The sequence below is a fragment of the Pinus tabuliformis genome, chromosome 5_2 (assembly GCF_031772625.1).
Source record: "Pinus tabuliformis cultivar Carrire ecotype Pingquan chromosome 5_2, CPIR1, whole genome shotgun sequence".
NCBI lineage: Eukaryota > Viridiplantae > Streptophyta > Pinopsida > Pinales > Pinaceae > Pinus > Pinus tabuliformis.
The window spans coordinates 431,367,242-431,389,955 of NC_142306.1; the positions used below are offsets into that span (position 1 = coordinate 431,367,242).

General features: G+C 32.5%; 1 pseudogene; it reads left to right on the forward strand.

Moving 5' to 3' along the window:
• Positions 1 to 3,344: 3,344 nt before the first annotated feature.
• The window catches only part of LOC149159470 (arginyl-tRNA--protein transferase 1-like), a 32,216-nt pseudogene continuing 12,846 nt past the window's right edge, over positions 3,345 to 22,714 (forward strand).

Genomic DNA, 22,714 nt, shown 5'->3' on the forward strand with positions numbered 1-22,714 from the left:
CTAAGACTTTAACAACCATGCCAACATAATGGAAAATGGGAGCAATGGGGGGGAATGCAATTTGAATATCACTCGAGATGTTAGGGTTGTGGTTGTGTCCTCTAGTTCTATGACCACTAATCATTAGCATTGTGCTTGTTACAGATCCCCTAACACTTTACATAAGAATGATTTGCAAGATTTGTAAGAGAACAATCCAGAAATTGTTATTTTAGTTAATTTTTAAAGAACCTTCTTTATTTATGATTCATAAATGATGTAATTCATGTAGAAAATATACCTACATCTTCCTCCACAACCAGTGTTTGTGCCAATACCCAGAGCTCGGTAAGACTATGTATGTTAACATGTTCTTAAAATAACTTGTTTATATTCATTTTTAAGTAAATCGTTTATATTCACCTATACACTGTTGTTTAGATTTGGAAATAATGACTATTTTCATACCGTTGGGACCATTTGGGATTGGACCAACAGATATCAGGCTCAAAGTTCTTGCACAATTAACCCTAAAATGATACAATAATTAATGTCAAATCTCAACCTCGAAAAAAGTAGTTCCATTATTGTTAGATCATAAATGGACTTGAATTTTCACTCCTTGTTTACATTTGATTAGTTAAGGTAGTATTCTCATTGGAAATGAATTGGATGATTTGGGAAAGTAGAAAAAATAAGGCCTATTTCTCGTAAGAGGATAGTTAGTATGTAAAACCCACCCGATAAATAAATTTATTTTGTGCATGCAACTATCTCGACCAACATGATCGCACCAAAGAGGTAATCTTGTGAAGTCTCCAATATGTCGAAACTGATGATTTCTTGGAAAAAAAAAATCTTTTGCAGAAATTGAATCCAAGCAATGAGATTGTCCCCATATTGTTCATATTCATAGCATTGTCCATAAGGATTGATTTGTTGGAGTTATATGAGAATAACCCAAAATAAATGAATTTTTGAAACTCCTCCACTTTTCACTTATAATTTATGTAATTCATGAATATTAAACAAAATCCTCCATTTTTCACTCATAATTCATGTAATTCATGAAGAAAAGTGACCTACTTCTTCCTCCACGATTTTTTTTTATATGAGGAGCTAGATAAGCCTATGTTTTGATTTTGTCAATTCAACTTTGTATATTATGACTTGATATGTATTGACATGTTCTTAAGATTTGTTTATATTTAATTGTTTGATATGTAGTAATATGCTTTTGAAATAACTTATTTTTGTTTATATTGAGTTATATGTTCTTCTTTTAGTTTGGAAATGATGAATATTGAGTTATATTTCCATTGATGACTGCTCCAATTGAATCTTCCTTCAAGTGATGGCACCATCAAATCTAAACAATACAATAATCAATACCAATGGTGAACCTCCACTAAGGTATATTTTTTGTTAGATTGTAAATAAATTGGAGTTCGAAAAAATAAGGCCTATTTCTAGTAAAGGGATAGTTAGGTATGTGAAACCTTCCTGATAAATAAATTTCTTTTGTGCATGAAACTATCTTCACCATGAAGATCACACCAAAGAGTTAATCATCTTGTGAAGTCTCCAATATGTCCAAACTGATGATTTCTTAGAAAAACAGGTTTTTCGAGAAATTGAATCCTAGCGATAAAATTGATTGTACCATTTTTAACTTCAAGTTAGTGTTATATGTATACCATTGATCAAATTCATAGAATTTTCCATAAAGAACAATTTTCCAAAGTTATATGGGAGTAACCAAAAATATGTGCTTTCAGTGAATCTTCAAACAACCTCCTTCATTTGTCACTTAGAATTCATGTAATTATTCAACTTGGTATTTTATGACTTTATATGTACTGACATGTTCTTAATATTTATTTTATATTGAACTATCTTATATGTAGTGATATGTTTTTAAAGTAACTTATTTTGTTTATCTTGAGTTAAATGTTGTTCTTTTAATTCGTAAATGATAAATATATTTCACACAGTTGGGTACATTTGTGATTGCTCCAATAGAAATTGACTTCAAGTGATGACACCATCAAAGCTAAATGATCCAGTAATCAATCTCAATACTCAACCTCAACTAAGGTATATTTTTTAGTTAGATCATAAAGAGATTGGAGTTTTTTGGTATTTTTTTTTTAGATCGACAATAGATTGGAGTTCTTGCTTCAAATTTACATTTGATTGGTTGGCGTAACATAAGACCTTTTTTTTTCTCGGAAGAGAATATTTGTGTATCTAAAACCTTCATGATAACTAAATTTATGTTGCGCGTACAACTATCTTCAACATGACAATCACACCAAAGAGGTAATGATTTAGTCACCCAAATTGATTATTTCCTAATAAAAGAGGATTTAATGACCTAACAATCACTAGAAATTCAAAGATTTTTATTGATAATATAAAAGTTTATTTGTCAAATTAATTGATCTAATTCATTTCAATTATTATTTAGGAATAGAAATTTTGAAAATAATATACTATAACAATTCTTCGAACAAAATATGAAAATAAGTGGTTGAAAAATTCTAACTTAAATAATTATTACCTTATATTTTTTCCCTTTAAACACAATGTAAATATAAATAATAATGATGAAATGATTGAAGTTAACATTATAATAACAAAATTTGGAAACTTGGATTACTAATTCATAAATCAAGAACTTATTGCCCAATTTCTTCACAAACACAAATAATATGTGGACATAACTTGTAATCTATTTTCTTAGTTTTGAAAATATATTTCAATATTCAAAATGACATATTATTGTGTGTATCCCATACACAAATAATCAACTGCAAATGTATTAGTTGATTATTTTTTATTAGGATCATGGATTATAACACTCATTGCTATACTATATGATTTTTTTTCTTTTTTATTGAACTGTCACTTAAAGTATTACCGAATGTTATCCTAAGCTCTTGCATTTATTTAACCATAATGTGCATGCATATAATTGAAAAGATTCAGCTTGATTGGAAAGGGTTATTAGAGTGTTAATTTATGGCCATCCACCGAAACTACAAGAGCCATTGGCTCTGCCCCACCAAGCATGTGCTCGAAAATTATGGCAATTACACCACCTGGATAGCATATTGTGATGTGGTGCCACCACTTGAGGTTTGGCTTTAATGCTGATAGCCTGGCCTACCGCCAGAGGGCCAAGGCATTAATGGAAATGTTTTTCCACCTTAAGATCCATGGTGGATGGATCTGATGGTTCCAACACTTCCTGCTAACCCTAAGCATCTCCTTCATCTGTCAAACTCGCTCATTTCTCATTTGGGCGTGGTATTTCCCGAGTATTGTGTCTCTTCAATTTTTCAAGGTCGGTAGGGAATACTATGGCGGTTCTGCAAATATTTTTAGGGTTGATAGGGGGTACCATGCTGGCACCGGACCTCCATGGTTCATCGTCCTCAGGCAAGATCTCAAGTAAGATTGTAAGGGTTTCTACTATACTATAAACTGAAATTAATTCCCTTGCTCAGATCGAAAACTACTGAAGAATACTTATGCTGCAGGTGTGCTCTTCGAGTGCTACATTGTTCCTCCAGCTAAATCGCAAAGCACAAGGAAGGTCTCTCCTCCGAGGTAAGGGCTTCAAGTTTGCACTGAGAATTCCTCTATTTCCTTTTTTGTTTTTCCTGTAGAGAGGGTTAACTATCTCATGGTGACTACAAGTATTAAGCTCTCCCTCACCTGGGGTGGCTCTTACTTAGGTAAGAAGGAAACTTAAAATATTTTTGGTCTTATATCTGGTTAAAAAATTGTTCACGAAATCCAAGGTTTAATCCTCTAGTTTGCCATTGCAGGTAAACCCTTTGTCAAATGTCTTTCACGAAGCGTAGCTATGGAAGGCACTCTAACAACGTACTCGTCTTCTATGTCTCCAGGTTGGTCTGCCATGAAACCCTCCGATGACATTGAAGAGGGGAATTTAGTTTGTTTGTTTTGTTTACTATTGATAGTAGTTAAGGGTTTTGATAATTTACCAATGAGAGGGTTTGTTGGCTTTAAGTCCATCTCAGCCAAAACTTCACTGCATAAATAGTTTTTAGCTTCCCTTAAGAGGGTTTCCTTGATGCATAGCTTGGCTATTTTCTTTTCTGGTTGTTTATGGTTGCTCAGCCAGGGTGCATGATATCCTCACTTCCTTCCTTTTGGATTGGACCGAGATCTGAAATGGACCATAATCGCTCTGTCATGATTATATATGTATTCAACATTTTGATTGATGATTAAATGGAAGAAAATTCTGATAGCTTTGGACTAATTGTCGCCCTTCGTGTGTTTGAAGGATTCCAATGTTGTTTAATTGTAGCAATAGGGTTCCATCCAATTTATGCATTACATTAATATGATTTATGGTTTTATTGTCATATAGTTATTGTTTCTTGTGATTCTTAAACTTATTTCTATTGCTATAATCTCAAATTTGCTATGAGAAGGAATTATCTTACAGGAATTTTGAGATTATTTTCTCTTTCATTGCTTGAGACATCAGTGTGTTGTGTATATTATGTTCCTACGAATAAACAGTTAAAGTTTAGAATAAAATTAACAGTATCAATATTTTTGGTAATCTGTTTAATAGATTGTATCATTGTGTTACCTAAACCAAGAGAGCATAATCCTAAAAAAAGATAGAATATACTTACTACTTTTCCATTCTTTATACAATAGAATATACTTAAATATTTAGCTATAACAATGATTTTTTGTTCCTGGTTGAAGATAATGCCTTTCTAGGAATTAAATGATAAGCCCAGAGTTGGTCACTTATCTGTTTATGATTGTTTTAGAGATGTATAAATACTTTCTGTTTTTCTGCAAGGCCTCACCACCTAGCCATGGACCTGGCAATTACATCCAGCATCCCCCTCCAAGCACTTCCTGCTCCTGATAGTTACTAGGAATACACAATCTGGTATGTTGGCCTTTATGAGTCATTTTTTTATCTACATATATATTTTGCCTATCCTAAGTGAATTTTAAGTTCTGGTGGAACTTTTTCACTATGGCCTCCATTTCAGCTAACATATCACGACCCAATGCTAACATATTAACCAGGCTATTCCAATCTATGTGTACCTGACACTTTATTCCATACAACACCTCAAAAGGGCTCATGCCTAATGATTCGTGATGACCATTATTATAGGCGAACTCTACCCTATGGAGGTAGTCCTCCCACTTGTGCGGTTGTGGCATTATGAACATCCTCAAAATGTATTCCAGGATTTGACTCACTTGTTCTGTCTGGCCATCCATTTCTGGATGGTAGGCAGTACTAAATTGAATCTGAGTACCTAACCCAGCAAAGAGGGTTTTCCAAAATGTGGATGTAAATTTTACATCTCTCTCGAAAATTACTACCTTGGGTATCCCGTGTAATCGGAAAATTTCCCTCATGAATATATCTGCGATTTCTATAGTCTTGTAGGTGGATTTTACAAGTACGAAATGGGCGGTTTTGATTAGCTTATCCACTACCACCATAATTGAGTCATGCTACTTCGTAGTGGGGGGTAGTCCTGTGATGAAATCTAGAGTGATCGTCTCCCATTTCCACTCGAGAATGGATAAAGATTGTAATAGACCAGTAGGATGTTGATGCTCTACCTTCACCAACTGACACTCTAAACACTTTGATAAGTATTCCGCAACATGTTTCCTTAAACCTAGCCAGAAATAATTTTTCTTGATGGCTGACACAAGCTTTTGGTATCCTGGGTGGGCGATGTAAGGCTTCCTGTGAAATTCATCCAGTAACAATTGTTTGACAGAATTTTGGTTGGGAACATAAACCCTGTTTCTGAATGTTAACAATTTGTTAGAGTTTATAACATAATTAGATTGTTTCCCCCTCTTTCGATCCTCTAATGCTTTCTACCAAAGGAATGCATATTTTGGGCCTTTGAGGGATTCTTCCTTGATGATTTCAAGAAGGTTAGATTTTATTTGACTGAATTGTCTTTCGTAGACACAATGCATTTTCCTACTCAATGCGTCGGCCACTCGATTCTCTTTTCCTTTAAGGTGCTTCATTTCGAAGTCAAATTCGCTCAGGAATGTGGTCCACCTGGCCTGCCGAGCATTTAAACTAGATTGGTTAAAGAAATTTGTTAGGCTGCTATGATCAATTAATAACATAAATTTCTTTCCTAGGAGGTAGTGCCACCATATTTTAAGTGTGTGCACTACTGCGGATAACTCCAAATCATATGCAGAGTATCACTGCTCATAGTCCTTCAGTTTCCGTGATTCTCAGGCTATGAATTTTCCTTCTTGTGTTAATACCCCACCGACCCCCTCCTTAATTGCATCTGTGGATACCACAAATGATTTTTCTGGATCTGCTACCTTTAGCACCAGTGTAGTGGGAAGTAATTTCTTTAACTGCTCAAAACTTCGTTGACAATCCATTGTCGAGTGAAGGGCATGCCCCTTTTTCTATAGCAAGGTCATAGGAAAAGTTATTTTTGAAAAGCCTTTAATGAATCGACAGTAATAACTTGCCAGGCCCAAAAAGGATCTAATGTCAGCAACATTTGGAGTTGTCCATTCCATTATATTTTTCATGTTTTCTAGATCTACCGCTATTCCCTCAGCTAATATAACATGGCACAAGTACTGAATCTAGTCTTTGTAAAAATCGCACTTGATATACTTAGCGTACAACTGATTGTCTCGCAAAATCTGCAAGACTATTCTCAAGCGCTTCTCATGCTCCTCCTCATTTTTTGAATAAATTAATATATCATCAATAAAAATCAGTACAAATCTATTTAGAAAAGGCTAAAAAATGCCATGCATAGGCACATGAAAGTGGCTAGGGCATTGGTAAGGTCGAAAGGCAGTACTACAAACTCGTAATGACTGTAACGAGGTTGGAATGCAGTTTTGCAAATGTCTTCATCCTTTATTTTGATATGGTGGTAACCAGACCTTAAATCAATTTTTGAGAATACGCTGGCCCCTTGCACTTGATCAAATAAATCATCAATACGAGGTAAAGAATAATTCTTTTTTACAATCAGTTTATTTAGCTTACAATAGTCAATGCATAGCCTTAAGGTCCAGTCTTTCTTTCGAACAAACAACACAGGGGCTCCCCAAGGAGATACAGTAGGGTGAATGTACCCTTTATCTAAAAGTTCTTGAAGCTGCATTTTGAGTTCTGTTAACTCTAGAGTGATCATGCGGTAGGGAGCTTTCGAAACAAGAGTTGCTCCAAGTATTAGTTCAATGGTAAAATCAATATCACGTCTAGGTGGCAATCTAGGGATGGATTTAGGAAACACATCCACAAAATCTTGAATTACAGGAATATTCTCTAATGAAGTCATCTTATTTTCGTCATTAGAGTATCCTAATTGGACAAACATAAATCTGGCAACCCTTTCTAATGCATCTTCCTAGCTGGTTAGTAGTAATAGGATGCAATTTAATGTTTTTCTTGATTCCTTCAACTTCCTTTATTTGCCCCAACTCTGTGAGGTAGCTTACGTATTTCTCTTTACAATCCACTAGGGACCAATGCCCTTCCAACCTATCCATCCCTATTAGTACATCATATGAACCTAATGGAAGTATATTTAGATCAACATGGATGGGTTGTCCTGAAACTGTTATATGGTAGTTTTCTATTTTCGTAGATACCTTTCTCTTAGTTCCGGTGGCTAGCTGAACTAGCCAAGATTTCTTAAATTTGTGTCTTAGCAGCTGACATTTCTCTACCACTTTGGGACTAATGTAATGTAGGCTAGCACATAGAGCAAATAAAACAGAAACATGTTCATCATCAATCATACCTTCGCACTCGATCATGGTGGGCTAGTATTCTGCTTCATGATCGTCCAAAGCATCACTAATTCTAGGCATACTTCTTGCTATATCTCCAACTATGGAGGTTTCATACATATTTGAAAGCTTCTCTGTTCAAGTTTTGTGCAGGAAGTTCTTGTAATAGTGAGATTCCCCACATCCCCAGCGTTGCAGAGATTGTTTTGGCGATTGATCAGTGGCAGGTTTAATAATTTCCTTTGTCTGTCTATTTTTGGTGTATACTAGGACCTTGGGCGCATTCCTGGTAAACTTCACAAAAGTTCTTTGTTGATTACTCCTTACATTTACGTTCCATTGTCTGTTTGGGGTAAATTCTTCATTCTTCTGACTAAAGCTTCTTTGGGCACTTCACTTTCCTATTTCATTTGCTGATAACAGATATGAGCTTTTCGCACAGCATCATCCATTGTTCTAGGATAGTAAAATTCTAACTTTTCCTTCATAAAATTGGGTAGACTGCTAATAAACCGTTGAATTTTGGCTTTTTCCTCCGGCATGTACGGGACATATTGTAACAGGAGGTGAATCACTTCACATATTCATCCATGGTCAAGGTCCCAAACCTTAGCTCATGGAACTCCTTTTATTTTTCATCATAGTAACATTCGGTCAAATATTTGTCCTTAAAATGTTTCTAGAATTATTGCCACGTCACTTGTTCTTCATCAATCTTTCTCGTAGTTTTAATTTCTTCCCACTAGAGCATGGCCTTTCCCCTTAATTGGTAAACTTCAAATCGTGCTTTAAGTTTGTCAGTATATTCATAAATCTGAAAATATTTACCCATGTCAATCAGTCATGCTTCAGCTGCCTCTTCAAATTCTCCTTCGAAAAGTGATGGTTTATTTTTTTGAACTCACCCTATAATTCCATCTTCTGTATTTTTGTCTTTCTTTGGTGAGAAAAATTATCCAAATGTCACTCTTCATCCTCCTCATGTCCCTCTGCTGATTCTGCATTTTCCTCACCATGGTGGACTATTGGGGACTTCTCTTTATCCTCTGTACTGGGGTCTAGTCATCATTGATTCTGTCGGTCGGATAGAGTTTTGAGAATCTTTTCCTTCTCCTACCTCAGTTGTTCATTATCTATCCTCAAATTCATCATTCTACTACGTAACTATTGCACAATTTCAAGTAGGGCAGTGTTGGCTTGCCAGGATTCTTCTCCCAGCTGTATCCATAGATCCGGATTGGCCTCAACATAAGGCACTTTCGTCTAGTTTGATAATCCGGGAGTCCTCTGCATTTCTGTTCGTTGGTTCTGACTTCTACCTCTATGTTCACATTTGCATAGATATAAGTATTTTGTAATTTAATTAAATGTGTAATATCTATCCCATAAGTCTCAGTGTGCGAGCAAGGGCTCTGATACCATTTGTAATACTCATTGCTATACTATATGATTTTTTTATTTTTTATTGAAATGTAACTTAAAGTATTACCGAATATTATCCTAATCTCTTGCATTTATTTAAACGTAATGTCCATGCATATATTTGAAAAGATTTAGCTTGATTGGAAAGGGTTATTAAAGTGTTAATTTATGATTGTCTGATGAAACTACATGAGTCGTTGGATCTGCCCCACCAGGCGCTTGGTCGAAAACTGTGGAAATTACACCACCCGAATAACATATTATGATGTGGCGCTGCCACTTGAGGTTCAGCTTTAATTCTGATAGCCCAACCTACTGGGAGAGGTCTAGGGAATTAATGGAAAGCTTTTTCCACCCTATGATCCATGGTGGATGGATTCGACAATTCCAACACTTCCTACTAAACCTAAGCATCTCCTTCTTCTATCAAAATCGCTCATTTCTCATTTGGTTATGGAATTTCCTGAGTATTGTGGCTCTGCAACTCTGTTAAGGTCGGTAGGGAATACTATGTCAGTTCTACGAATATTTTTAGGTTTCATAGGGGGCACCATGTTGGCACCAGGCCTCCACGTTTTGTCGTCCTCAGGCGAGCTCTTAGGTAAGATTGTAAGGGTTTCTGCTATACTCTGAACTTAGTTTAATTTCCTTACTTAGAAGGAAAACTACTAAAGTTTACTTATGTTGCAGGTGTGCTCTTTGAGTGCTACCTCGTTCCTCCAGCCAAATTGCAAACCACGAGGAAGATCTTTCCTCTGAGGCAAGGGCTTCAGGTTTGCACTGAGAAATCCTTTGTTTCCTTTTTTATTTTTATTTTAGAGAGGGTTAACTATCTCATGGTGACTACAGGTCTTCGGCTCTCTCTCACCTGAGGCGACTCTTTCTCAGGTAAGAAGGAAACTTAAAATGTTTTTTGTCTTATATCTGGTTAAAAAATTATTCATGAAATCCAAGGTTTAATCCTCTGGTTTACCCTTGTAGGTAAACCCTTTTTCCTGCGTGTTTCTTGAAGTGTAGCTATGGAAGGAACCCTAACAACATACTCATCTTCTGTGTCTTCAAGTTGGTCTGCCATGAAACCCTCCAATGACATTGAAAAAGGGAATTTACTTCGTTTTTTTTTGTTTACTGTTGAGAGTATTTAAGGGTTTTTATAATTTAGTGGATGAGAGCGTTTAATGGCTTGAACTCCATCTTGGCAAAACCTTCGCTACGTAAATAGTTTTTAGCTTCCCTTAAGAGGGTTGCCTTGATGCAAAGCTTGGCTATTTTCTTTTCTGGTTGTTTATGGGTTCTCAACCTGGCTGTGCGATATATTTATATTTATGACTCAAATGGTTTATAAATTATAATGTTGTACTCGGGATAGTTTCTCTGTCTATTTGAAGTTTATTGTTTCAATGGTTTCATGTAGTCTCTACTGATACGAGGTCAGTTGGCTTTCATTCCTTCCTTCTAGATTGGACAGAGATCCAAAATGGACCATAACCACTCTATCATGATTATATATGTATTCAACATTTTGATTGAAGATTAAATGGAAGAAAATTTCGATAGCTTTGGACTGATTTTCACCCTTCGTATGTTGAAAGGATTCCATTGTTGTTTAATTGTAGCGATAGGGTTCCATCCAATTTATTCATTACATTAATATGATTTATGGTTCTATTCTTAGATAGTTGTTATTTCTTGTGATTCTTAAACTTATTTCTATTGCCATAATCTCAAATTTTCTATGAGAAGGAATTATCTTGCAGGAATGTTGACATTGTTTTCTCTATCATTGCTTGAGACAGTAGTGTGTTGTTTATATTACGTTCCTATGAATAAACAGTTAAAGTTTATAATGAAATTAACAGTATCAATATTTTCTGGTCATCTGTTTAATATATTGTATCATTGCATTATCTCAACCAAGAGAGCATAATCCTAATAAAAGATAGAATATAATTACTACTTTTCCATTCTTAATACAATAGAATATACTTAAATTTTTAGCTATAACAATGATTTTCCATTCCTGCTTGAAAATAATGCCTTTCTAGGAATTAAATAATAAGCCCAGAGTTGGTCACTTATCTGTTTATGATTATTTTAGAGTTGTATAAATACTTTCTGTTTTTTCTCAAAGGTCTCACAACCCAACCATGGACCTGGCAGTTACGTCCAACATCCCCCTCTGAGCACTTCCTGCTCCTGACAGTTACTAGGCATACATAATTTGGTATCTTGGGCTTTAGGACTATTGTCCATCCTCAAGTCGCATACTACTTCAACTATTAGCCATAGTTTTGTTTCCCGCTAGTTACTTGTGCCTAGCTGAAGGAAAAATCTCAGTAACCTCTCATGCCTTCTGTCTATCCCCCTTTCCCCAATCTTTTCCCTCTTTTGGGGAGGAAAGGTGGGAGCTATTTCTAACTTTCCAAGGAGTTATGTAACTGTTTTCATTTCGTTTTGTTAACAAACTATTTAAATTCTTTAAATAAAAATATCATAATATTTTGGCTTTTCCAGCCTGCAAATAAATGTTTTTGCAACAGAGGGTCTTACATGGATACTGTATGTTTATTGCTGGAAGGATTAATTGTTTGGCTGACTTAGCTAATTTTGACTTCATATTTTCGTCACTGTTCTCTATTGGGCATGAAAGGATGGTATTTTTTTAATGCTTTATAGAACTTGAAAATATGGTATTGTTGGTAATGTTTTATTTTTAGGTTAATTATTTTACATATATTGAAAAGTGTAATTATATTAATTTAATAAAATTTTCAAGAAAATTTTAAAGGTAAAAATGCTTCTTAAATTTTAGGAATTTTAATAAATCTTACTGATATCTAATATAAAAACATTACAATATGATATTGCAAAATATTGAAATTACCTTTTAGATTTATACTTCACCTACTTTCAATGAAAATGGACTGTAAACACAGTAATTCTGTGGTGGGCATGAAAGGATGGTATTTTTTTAATTCTTTATAGAACATAAAAAGATGGTATTGCTTGTAATGTTTTATTTTTATTTTTAATTATTTTATATATCATATATTGAAAATAGTAATTATATTAATTTAATAAAATCTTCTGCAAAATTTTAAAGATAGAAATGTTTCTTAAATTTTAGAAATTTTAATAAATCTTATTGACCTCTAGTATAATGACTTTAAAATATGATATTGTAAAATATTCAAATTATCCCTCAAAATTATATCCCCTTAGATTTATACTTCACCTATTTCTCTAGTAGACATGAAAGGATGGTATTTTTTTAATGCTTTATAGAACATGGAAAAATTAAAATGTTTGTAATGTTTTATCTTTATGTTAATTATTTTACATATATCATATACTGAAAAGTATAATTTTACTAATTTAATATAACATTTTGTAGATAGAAATGTTTCTTAAATTTTAGAAATTTTAATTTGGCAAGAATATTCATATATCTTTCTTAGATTTATACTTGACTTGATTCCAATGAAAGAGGGTTGTTACGAGTAAAGAAAATATTATGGAAAGATTTTTTGTTAACCGCTTCTATATTTTACTCTTCATGTGAAAAATTGTTTCCTAAATGTGAATTTTATCTGAAAACTAGGTAGTTGGCTCATAAGAACTTCGACGTTACATTGAGTATCGAGATAAGTATTTGTTTAATTCATATTTATTTAATTAGTTTCTATAATGTATTTCTTTCTTAAAATTTTGGTTTAAATTATGTTAAAACTTTCTAAAATAACAAATTTAAATTGTTATATTAGATACATTTTAAAAATGGATAACAAATAACTAATTTACAATTTTATAACAAATAATTATAATTCGCGGAAAAAAGACAAAAAAAAGAATTAAAATTTACTTTATTGAGTAATTTTCCTTCTATGAATTTCTTGGGGAACATGATTTTGGATTGCTTTTATCTCCACATTTACCATTAAATATCACTTTTCTATGTTGGGGTTTGAGAGCAGAAGTGATTGTTACATTAGAATTTCTGCCTCCTTGAACGTTTTCATTAGAAAACTTTAGTAACTTTTGTTTTCAAAGTTTTTCTTCAAACATGATAATGTGATGTCTTCTTATTTTTTATTTTAAGGGTCGAACACATTTTTTGTTGCCATTGTGATTGGTTACACTGAATTTCTCTTTTGTTTTCTTCTTTTCAGTTTCATTCAGAACCTCAAATATCGCAGGAAGCTCATGGATCATGTTGAAAGATGCCTCTTGTCATTTATCTAAAATCTAGAGCGCACACCAAAATAGAATGCCACTGCAAGTAACCATCCATTAGTGTGAATAGCTACCAAAGATATCCAATATTTTTCTTTAATTCCATCCCTTTAAAATTTAATTCACATATATGGCTTAAGAAGCTCAGGTGGAACTTCTTCAGCAGGTACATTAACTTCCCATATTTCATTTGGGAGGTCGTACAGATGCAAATTCTTTTTGTCGATCACATTACTGGTAAAATTCCTCCTCGAACTTATTCGACACTATGGTATTCGAGCCCCAGGCAACTTGAACAGGGATCGTTACTCACCCGACCCAATCCAATTTGTTCTCTGACTTACCATGCGGGTGCTTGTGCATGTATGAAATTTCCAGCCCACCAAAGCTCTTAATCCAACATTAAGCAAACGGGTAGATTTATTAACCCCCCAACAAACAATTAGACCTGGTTCTTCCACCTCAATCATACACACATGATACCCTCCCATTGCAATGACCTGAAACCAGAGATGCCATCATGGGTGGAACACCCATCTACACATAGATATGGTTGTCCAAACGAGGCTTCCAACCCACAAATAAATCCATCTCCGACTGTCAAACCTCGAAACCCTATTCCCAGTGGAGCTCTGTATACACTGGCCACATCACTTCAGAAGCTGGTCATGAGTTTGGATCCATCGACATTCACACCACATAGAGCCAGTCCGTTTTCTCCATAAGAATCCACCAAAGAAGCCATAGACCCCGTTTCCAGCTACACACCATTCTGACAATTATTGTCCCTCGCCATTACCCAAAAGCAAAAAATGCAGATCTCAACCTCTAGCTCTTTGTGGATGCCATAAACCCTAGATTTTGCTCTGCATTATGATATTTAAGAAAGTTCCCATATCGTAACTACCACACAACAAATTGAATCGTAATTGACTAATACTCATTTTTAATTTGATGGCAGAGGTTACTTCCATCATCTAGCACCTGAATCAAAGGTAAATAAAGGTACAGGTGGCACGGGAGGGGAGTTATTCTGAGATGGAATGCCTTACGACATAAATATTTAGTTGTTCATGTGAAGTAATATAATTTTATATCAAAAAAAAAAATTAGTTGTGAGTATGAGGAAGATGTATAACTCATATATTTTTAAGAATATTTCAACAAAGGAGTTCAATAACTTACTTGAATATCCATATTAATTTATTTTTGTAATTATCAACTTTCTTTAGAGCGCTTGGGATAGCTAAATTACCTATGGCCATGGGAATGAAGTCTCACTAAATTAAAAGGCTTGGGTTCAAATCTTGTGTTATCCGCTCGATTGGGTTGTGAAGTTGGACATGATGAAGGTGTAGTCCTACCAATCTTACAAAAAATAATAAAAAAATTATCAACATTCTTTATATATTTAAAAATTATTTTAGGCTTGATTATAATAAAATATTGCAATGCCAAAAAAATAAGAAATAATTGGGAAAGTAAAAATATTGATTACTTTCTAATATGCGTACCATTAAATTCTTTATATAAAGTTAATTTATGATATTTGAATAATAATAATAATAATAATAATAAAATCAACTATTTAAATATTAATATTTATTTTAAAATACATTAAATAAAATTATTTTTATGTTCTAAATGGAGGTCTCTATGAGGAGACTAGGGTTTCCCTAGTCACCGATAGTTTTCCTACAAGCCTAAAGCATGTTCGAGCTTGTTTGGATGGTTTAATCGCAGGGATTATTATGCTTGTTGAGTCTTTAAACCCCTAGCTTCTCTTGTTTCCATTGTCGTCCATGTTTTCTCTACATTCTGTTCACAATGACATGGAGAAGGAAGAAACTTTGAAAGCCTCACTATAGTCTCAAAAACCTTAGGGACTTCTTCTCCGAAAAAAAAAATTGTGAAGGAATTATCTGAGACCCCTGTAGTGGATCTCTCTCCTTAATATTTGTGCAAGAGAGCCTTGTCTCTCTTAAAAGATTTGTTGGATGGAAATTTCATCGGCTTTTGGCCAAATCTAGAAGCTGTTGAAACTTGGATCATAAAACAATGGTCCCTGAAGATTCAAGGACTAGTAACTTTCTTTGCAGTTAGAAGGGGATTCCATGTCCTTTTGTTTCTATACAAAAAGGAAAGAGATTTTATTTTCATATCAGGTTTGTATTTCATGGGCTCCATAGGCCTCTTTATCACTTCATGGACTCTTGATTTCAATTTATATTATGACATCACTAGATTCCTAGTGTGGGTTCATTTTTTGCACCTCCTTGTTCATCTCTAGGGCCTGATGCACTGAACACAATGGAAACAATATGGGCCACTATCTAAATAAATAATAACCAAAAGGAGGACAATTTTCTTGTGCTTGCATCTATGTTGACCCTAAAGACAAATCTTGGAGAATGGATCCATATCTTCGAATTGGACTAGAGCATATTTAGTTTAAATACATCATTTGTCATTGTCAGAGGAACTTCGCCAAAAAATTCCCTAGGAAAAGATATGAACAAGCCCTAACCCTTTTTTCTAAAGATATGAGTTTCCAACCAACATAAAAGAAAATACGAAAATGACATAACAAGCTTACAGACCCAAAAAAATATATTGCATCATATTCGATCCTGAAACCTTCCTTCAACAAAAACTCTTTTAGGGCCCTTCAAGATCCTAAACAAGAAGAAGATACCCCTATGAAGGAATCCCCTAATGAGGATTAGGGAAATTCAAAAGTGTCAGTGGAAAAAGAATAACAAGCCTGTTCATTAGTCATCCCTCTTGGTCCAAGCCATATTTTGAGAAAACATTAGAGGAAATTTTAGCCTAAAAGCAACATCAAGAAATTAATAAAAAAATGCTATGTAGATAATTTTTTAGTATTACGTTATTTTTATGTATGACAATTAGAGTAGTTCATGCAAAATCATGCATGGGAGAAAACACTGGAAAAACCTTCTCATCAAGCGCAATGTAAGCCCCTCTCAGGTAGGAAATCCAATAAAGGAAACCGAGAACGTGAAATAGATTCTAACTTGGCTTCAGGTTCCCAACTTTGTGCAAATTATCTGCTCCAAAAACCCCAAAAATAACTCAATGTACTATTTTTTCATTCTCTTATGCTCAGAATACATAAGAATATATTGTTGTAAGCATGAATAAGGTCTCATTTGTAATACCTATGGAAATTATTGGAATATGTATCCCATGAGTTTAGTTATTGTCTCAATAAAAGATCCCATAAAGAAATGGCAATGCATTGAATTCCCCTGGTATTTGTTGTGACTAGGCACAAATTTAATAAAATCACTTCTCATTCGTGTCTTATATATATATATATATATATATATATATATATATATATATATATATATATATATAAAGATATTAAAACATTTTAATATTTTAATTATCTATAATTCTCACCATTTTTAGGTATTTTGTTCAATAAATTTGATCTAAAATCCAACAAAGAATGGTTGGAATTCTAGGTTTGGATTGTGTTGTGTACACGATCCAAGTGTCCAAGAGATATTTGGAAGGGTTTAATCCATTTCTGTATTCAAAAATACACATGGTGTGTGTAGCATGTGCATTTTTTCATTTTATAATTGTATATGTGAATGCATAAATATGTATAATGAGTATAGATCTATCTTAACAATATGTTGAGTAAAACATCACTGAATTGTCACCCTTAGAGGAGAAAGAATTTCCTCAAATTTTAATATTTTCAACTCACAATATATTTATAGTTAAAATAGATATACTTTAATTCTCACATGTCAATCTCATGTTAAGCATGAAAGGAATCATACATCTCCCTTATAGTAAATAATACTACATTCAAAGGTTTTAACAATGATATCATTTTACTTTCTACTTCACTAACATTGAAATGATTTTTTGTTATTAATAGTTTTTCAAATGCCATATATATACTATATATTAAGATTTGCATGAATTACAACAATCTCTCAAACATAAGTATACAATTTTGCATGAATTACAGGGTCTCTCAAACATAAGTATAAAGACATAATCACATTTTTTTAATTTTGAGTTACCTTTTCTTTTTATATACTTGTAAATTTGGTACACCATTATTTCATTTAAGTTGGGCATCTAAATATTTTATTTATAGTTGACATTTTTTAGTCAACTCTACGATGAGGTTTTTTTTAATATCCTTGTAAATTTGGTACATGATTAATTGACATATTTTTTGGTTATTAATATCATTTCAAATGATATATGTGAACTCCATATAAAAAATTGAAGGGCATACATATCTCCAAAATCACCTATAGGCCAAATAAGAAATATCTCACTTTCAATCACCTTATCTTACGTTACATTATTTAAGGTCCCATTTTAATATTTCCTTGAGTGACATTGAATTATTTTTTATTAATAACTTTTTAAAATGTAGTGTGAACTCTATGTTAATTACTTAAGAAGCTATACATTTCTCTCATATTGGGTTGCAAAAGGTTTTGTTTTACACCTAATAAGTTTCTCACATTTAATCACTTATATATCAATTAGATTTTCAAATATTTATTTGATGGGAACACATTAAAATGTCATACTATCTCATATATGTTAGTTATTAATGTTGTGCAACAGAAGATACAACTATTTCATAAAAGTCACAAATAAATCACTTACAACATGTGTATTCCACTGGGATTTGAACTTCAAATCTCATGGTTTACACAATACTTTACAACAAAAGAATCCCTAATTAAGATTCCCATAATGATCCTTTTTTCTATTTTCAATTTAGATTTACAACATCAATTTTTTTTATATGTTTCTAATATTTTACCTTAACCCGAAATAAATATTTATAATTAAAACTACTAAAACTACCCTCGTGAGGAAATATTTTATATATTTTCAATAAAATTTATATATTGAAGATAATAAAACAAAATAATAAAATAAATAACTTAATTTTTTATAATTTTTTATTTCCGCTTCAGGGTTTTCTGTTCTTTAGAAATACGTTTGAATATCGATCACTCCTGCATTAAAATATAAATAAGAAAAACCAAACATGGAACACATCATTTTCATTTGCTGGAGAACGCATTTGAAAACGACAATTTCAAATTGAAACTATTGGACGTAGGAGCACGTTGTCACAGTGATATGAGGGGTTTAGAAATCTCACAGCATTACATCATCACAGATGACCGTTTGATGACTTGCAGTTCGCTCGCCAGGCTTTCCACGTGTCTTTGCATGCATCTGAATACAAGAAGCGTCGATCTATTGACTTTTACGCCTCAAATTTATCAAAATATTATTGAATATCGCAAAGTTTAGGTATCGTTCGCTTTCCTCGTGTGATAGTTAAAGATAGGATCCACCTCCAAGTTACAAAGGTTAGATTTCAAGTTATAAAGGTTATATGAATTTTTACAAGTTAGCAAAAGGTTAACATAAATCTTTAAAAGATACTGAAATAGGCCTATCCATATTAAATGTATGTATTTTTTTTAACTTAATGGTCTTATGAATATTAGTTGTAATTTGTTGTTGAGATTAATTTTTTTATTATGTAAAGTGAAGATAGGTTTCATGATGCTAGTGCTTTAGAATTTTCTATTTGAAGTTATAAAATTTATATAAATGTGTACAAATTAACAATAAGCAAATGGCTAGAGCATTTTACTAATAAATTATGTAGTTATTGAAGAGATATGGAATATTTATTTTTAAATAAAAATTTTCAATACTAAAATAACTATTTAGATATCTTATATAGCCACTCCCTATCTATATTGTTTGTACAAAATTCAATATGTCTCAAAATTTTCGAATCATTAACTAACTAATATCTTTATTATTTATTCATCCACTTGTCCCTTTCATAAATAATTCTAATTTCTAAAATTATGTATATCATTCATCCACTTGTCCCTTTCATAAATAATTCTAATTTCTAAAAATGTATATCATTATTTCCTGGCTCTGTAATTTTTCAAATTTTTAAAGTTTCCTATTATCATTTTTCTTGATTATTTCAAAAAACGTTTTATTTTTAAATTAAAAAATGTAAGATAATATATTAAATTTATACTAATATGTATTGTTAATATCTAACTTCCATTTCAAATTACATAAAGAAATAAAATGCATTTTTACTTCAATGTTCACACTCATGAAATCCATGTAATTATCCTTGTAGGAAGATTACTTTCATGAATTTATTTATTCATAATGTAAATTTGAATGGGATCCAAATAATGGATATATTTCTTAAATTATTGAATATGTATCAACATTACTATTGATACCAATATTATCAGTATCAATGGTGAGGTTATGGTCATCTTTTCAAGTAGACATTTTCATGGTAGGAAGAAAACCAATATAACATGGAAAATTTCTATGTTATTTATATTCCATTTACTCACATAAGAGGCTAGTGGTTATTGAGATTTTAAGGATTGCAATTAGCTATAACATGGTCCTTATATTAGTTATACTTTGTGAGTTGCTTCATATGATCTTCCCTCATGGAAATGTGAAATCTATTTATCATGTATCAACCTCTTCTTACAACAGTTACACATGTATAAGATTAATTAGCAATAATATATATATATCTATATCTATATATATATATATATATATATATATATATATATATATATATATATATATATATATATATATATATATATATATAATATCATACATGTTCTTACTCATATTAGCATGTAACATAGCATTCATATTGGAGTTCTTCATATCCACTTGAGAGGTCATTAATAGATTTGAATAAGTATATCACTGGAATTTTACAAACCATATATATCCACCATCAAACAAGTTACATACATCCAATCAAACTATTTCACAAAAGTAAGTAACCCTTGTTATTTTCATGATTGACATATATCCATGACATGAAAAATTATTAGAGTGTATAATCCAAAAGAGTACCAAACATCAGTCTAGTCAAAGCACATCAATCAAGAAAGTTAGATGTTCATCCAATCTAGAATGCACTCAATGATTATTCTAAATTATAGTGAAAAGAGAGGCATACATTGCTACAAAATGATATTAACTTTATCAACATACAATGTTGATAATCTCATAATCTCATTATTTTCACAAAAATAACGTGACATTATTAAAAGATATATATTAACCCTTTTTAAGGAAGTTTAAACTTGAATTATTCCAAATTTAATTAAAAATCATATCTATGGGATAAAAATATGAATATGAATAATTGAAGATGGGGTAGACGTTAGGTATCCAATCACTTTGACTGATTTTTGGTGTCTGAATCAATGTTCGATAAGGAATTCTTTACCAAAGAAACTATTATCCCCTATCTTGGATTAGATCATTGGCTAATTCATTCTGAGATTTATTTTAAGGAAGCCCCATGTAAAAAACCTTTTTGTTTTGAGAGATTTTGGCTTAAGCCACCTGAGTTCTTAGAGAAAGCTAGAGTATGGTGGGAGACAATTACAATACAAGGAAATAATAAGATGCATACCTTGTAGTTGAAACTTGACGAATTGAAAGAAAATATTCTGTCATGGATAAAGGCAAAATTTGGTAATACATTAAGGAAAAACAAAGGTTGGAATATTAGATAAAGGATATTCAGTAGCATATGATTATAGAAGGACGCTCTTTTGATTTATTGATGAAGGAGGGGATCACACTAAATAAGCTACAAATGAGAATGCAACAGGAAGAAACATTATGGCGACAAAATCTAGAGTTCAATGGTTGAAAGAGGGGGGGAAATAACTCTAACTTTTTTTTACAAATCTATGATTCAACACAGGCATGTGAGCTATGTTTTCTCATTGACTAGAAATGATAGATAGAGAAGTCTACAACATTAGTAAATTGAGGAGGAATCGATAGCTTATCATAGGGATGTACTAACAAATCCTTCACACAATATAAAATTTGCTATCAATAATATTAGAACATGTACTCCAAAAATATCAGTAAGGAGCAGAAATTAGCTTTAATGTGACCAATTGGTTTCCAAGAAGTGTTGTAAGTAATCATGTCTATGCCTCAAAACATATCGCATGATCTAGATGGCTATACTTCAATGTTTTTCAAAGTTGGTTGGATTTTTTTGGACAAAGAGATTCATGAGGTGGTGGAGGAATCTAGGAAGGTTTAGTTTATGTGGGGAGGTTTGAATGCTAGCTTTTTTACCCTAATTCATAAGGTTGGAAAATAATAAGATCCTATTGGTTTTAGAACCATTCCATTGTGCAATCTCATTTACAAGGTGATTTCCATTGTTATTTTTAATCATTTGAAGCCATCGTTGACAATACATATTTGTTCGGAACAAACTAGCTTTGTAGAGGGAAGAAACATTTCTAGTGGAATTATAATAGTGCAAGATATTATTCAATCTTTGAAAATTATGAATAAATCAATAATGATCATGAAGCTACATTTTTCAAAGGCTTCTAATAGGATTAGCTAAGCTTATTTACTGCAAGACCTAGATGCTTATAGTTTCTCTTGGAAATGGATCTCGTGGGTGAGATATCTTATATCGAAACCCTTTTTATCTATATTTATTAATGGTTCCCCTTCGGGTACTTTAAACCTATCACGTGGGCTCAGGAAAGGAGATCCCTTATCCCCCTTTTTATTCATCTTGGCAATGGGAGGACTAGGGAGATTATTTTAAAAAATATACAGGGATTGTTTGACTGTTCCATTTATTTGGTGAAGGCCTCCCTATGAAATAACAATAATTTGTTGATGATATATGTCTATTTGGTAAACCAATCCTTATAGAGGTGAAAGATTTTAGTTCCCTTCTCTAAATTTTTATGAAATCCTAAGGTATCCTTGTCAATTATCTCAGTGTGTCGTTAGATTTAAATTCAAAGCACACTTCGTATGGGAAACGTTTCCTTTTAAGTCTCACCAACAAGATTGAAAATTAGACGTTTTGACCTTCGAATTTTACAACAATATTGGACCTCATGAAACCAATGTTTCAAGTCATTCCCATTTATCAAATGTTGTTTATGTCTACACCTAAGTTTATTTGGAAGACTTTTATTTATAAATGGAGATATTTCCTATGAAGGGGTGCAAATAAGGAAAGAAAATGATCCTTGGTGGCATGGGAAACTCTAATTCTACCAAGGTTTGTTGACGTGTTAGGTTTGCGTGACTCAGAAACATTAAGTGTGGAATTAGGGGTAAACTTATGGTGATGGTGGTT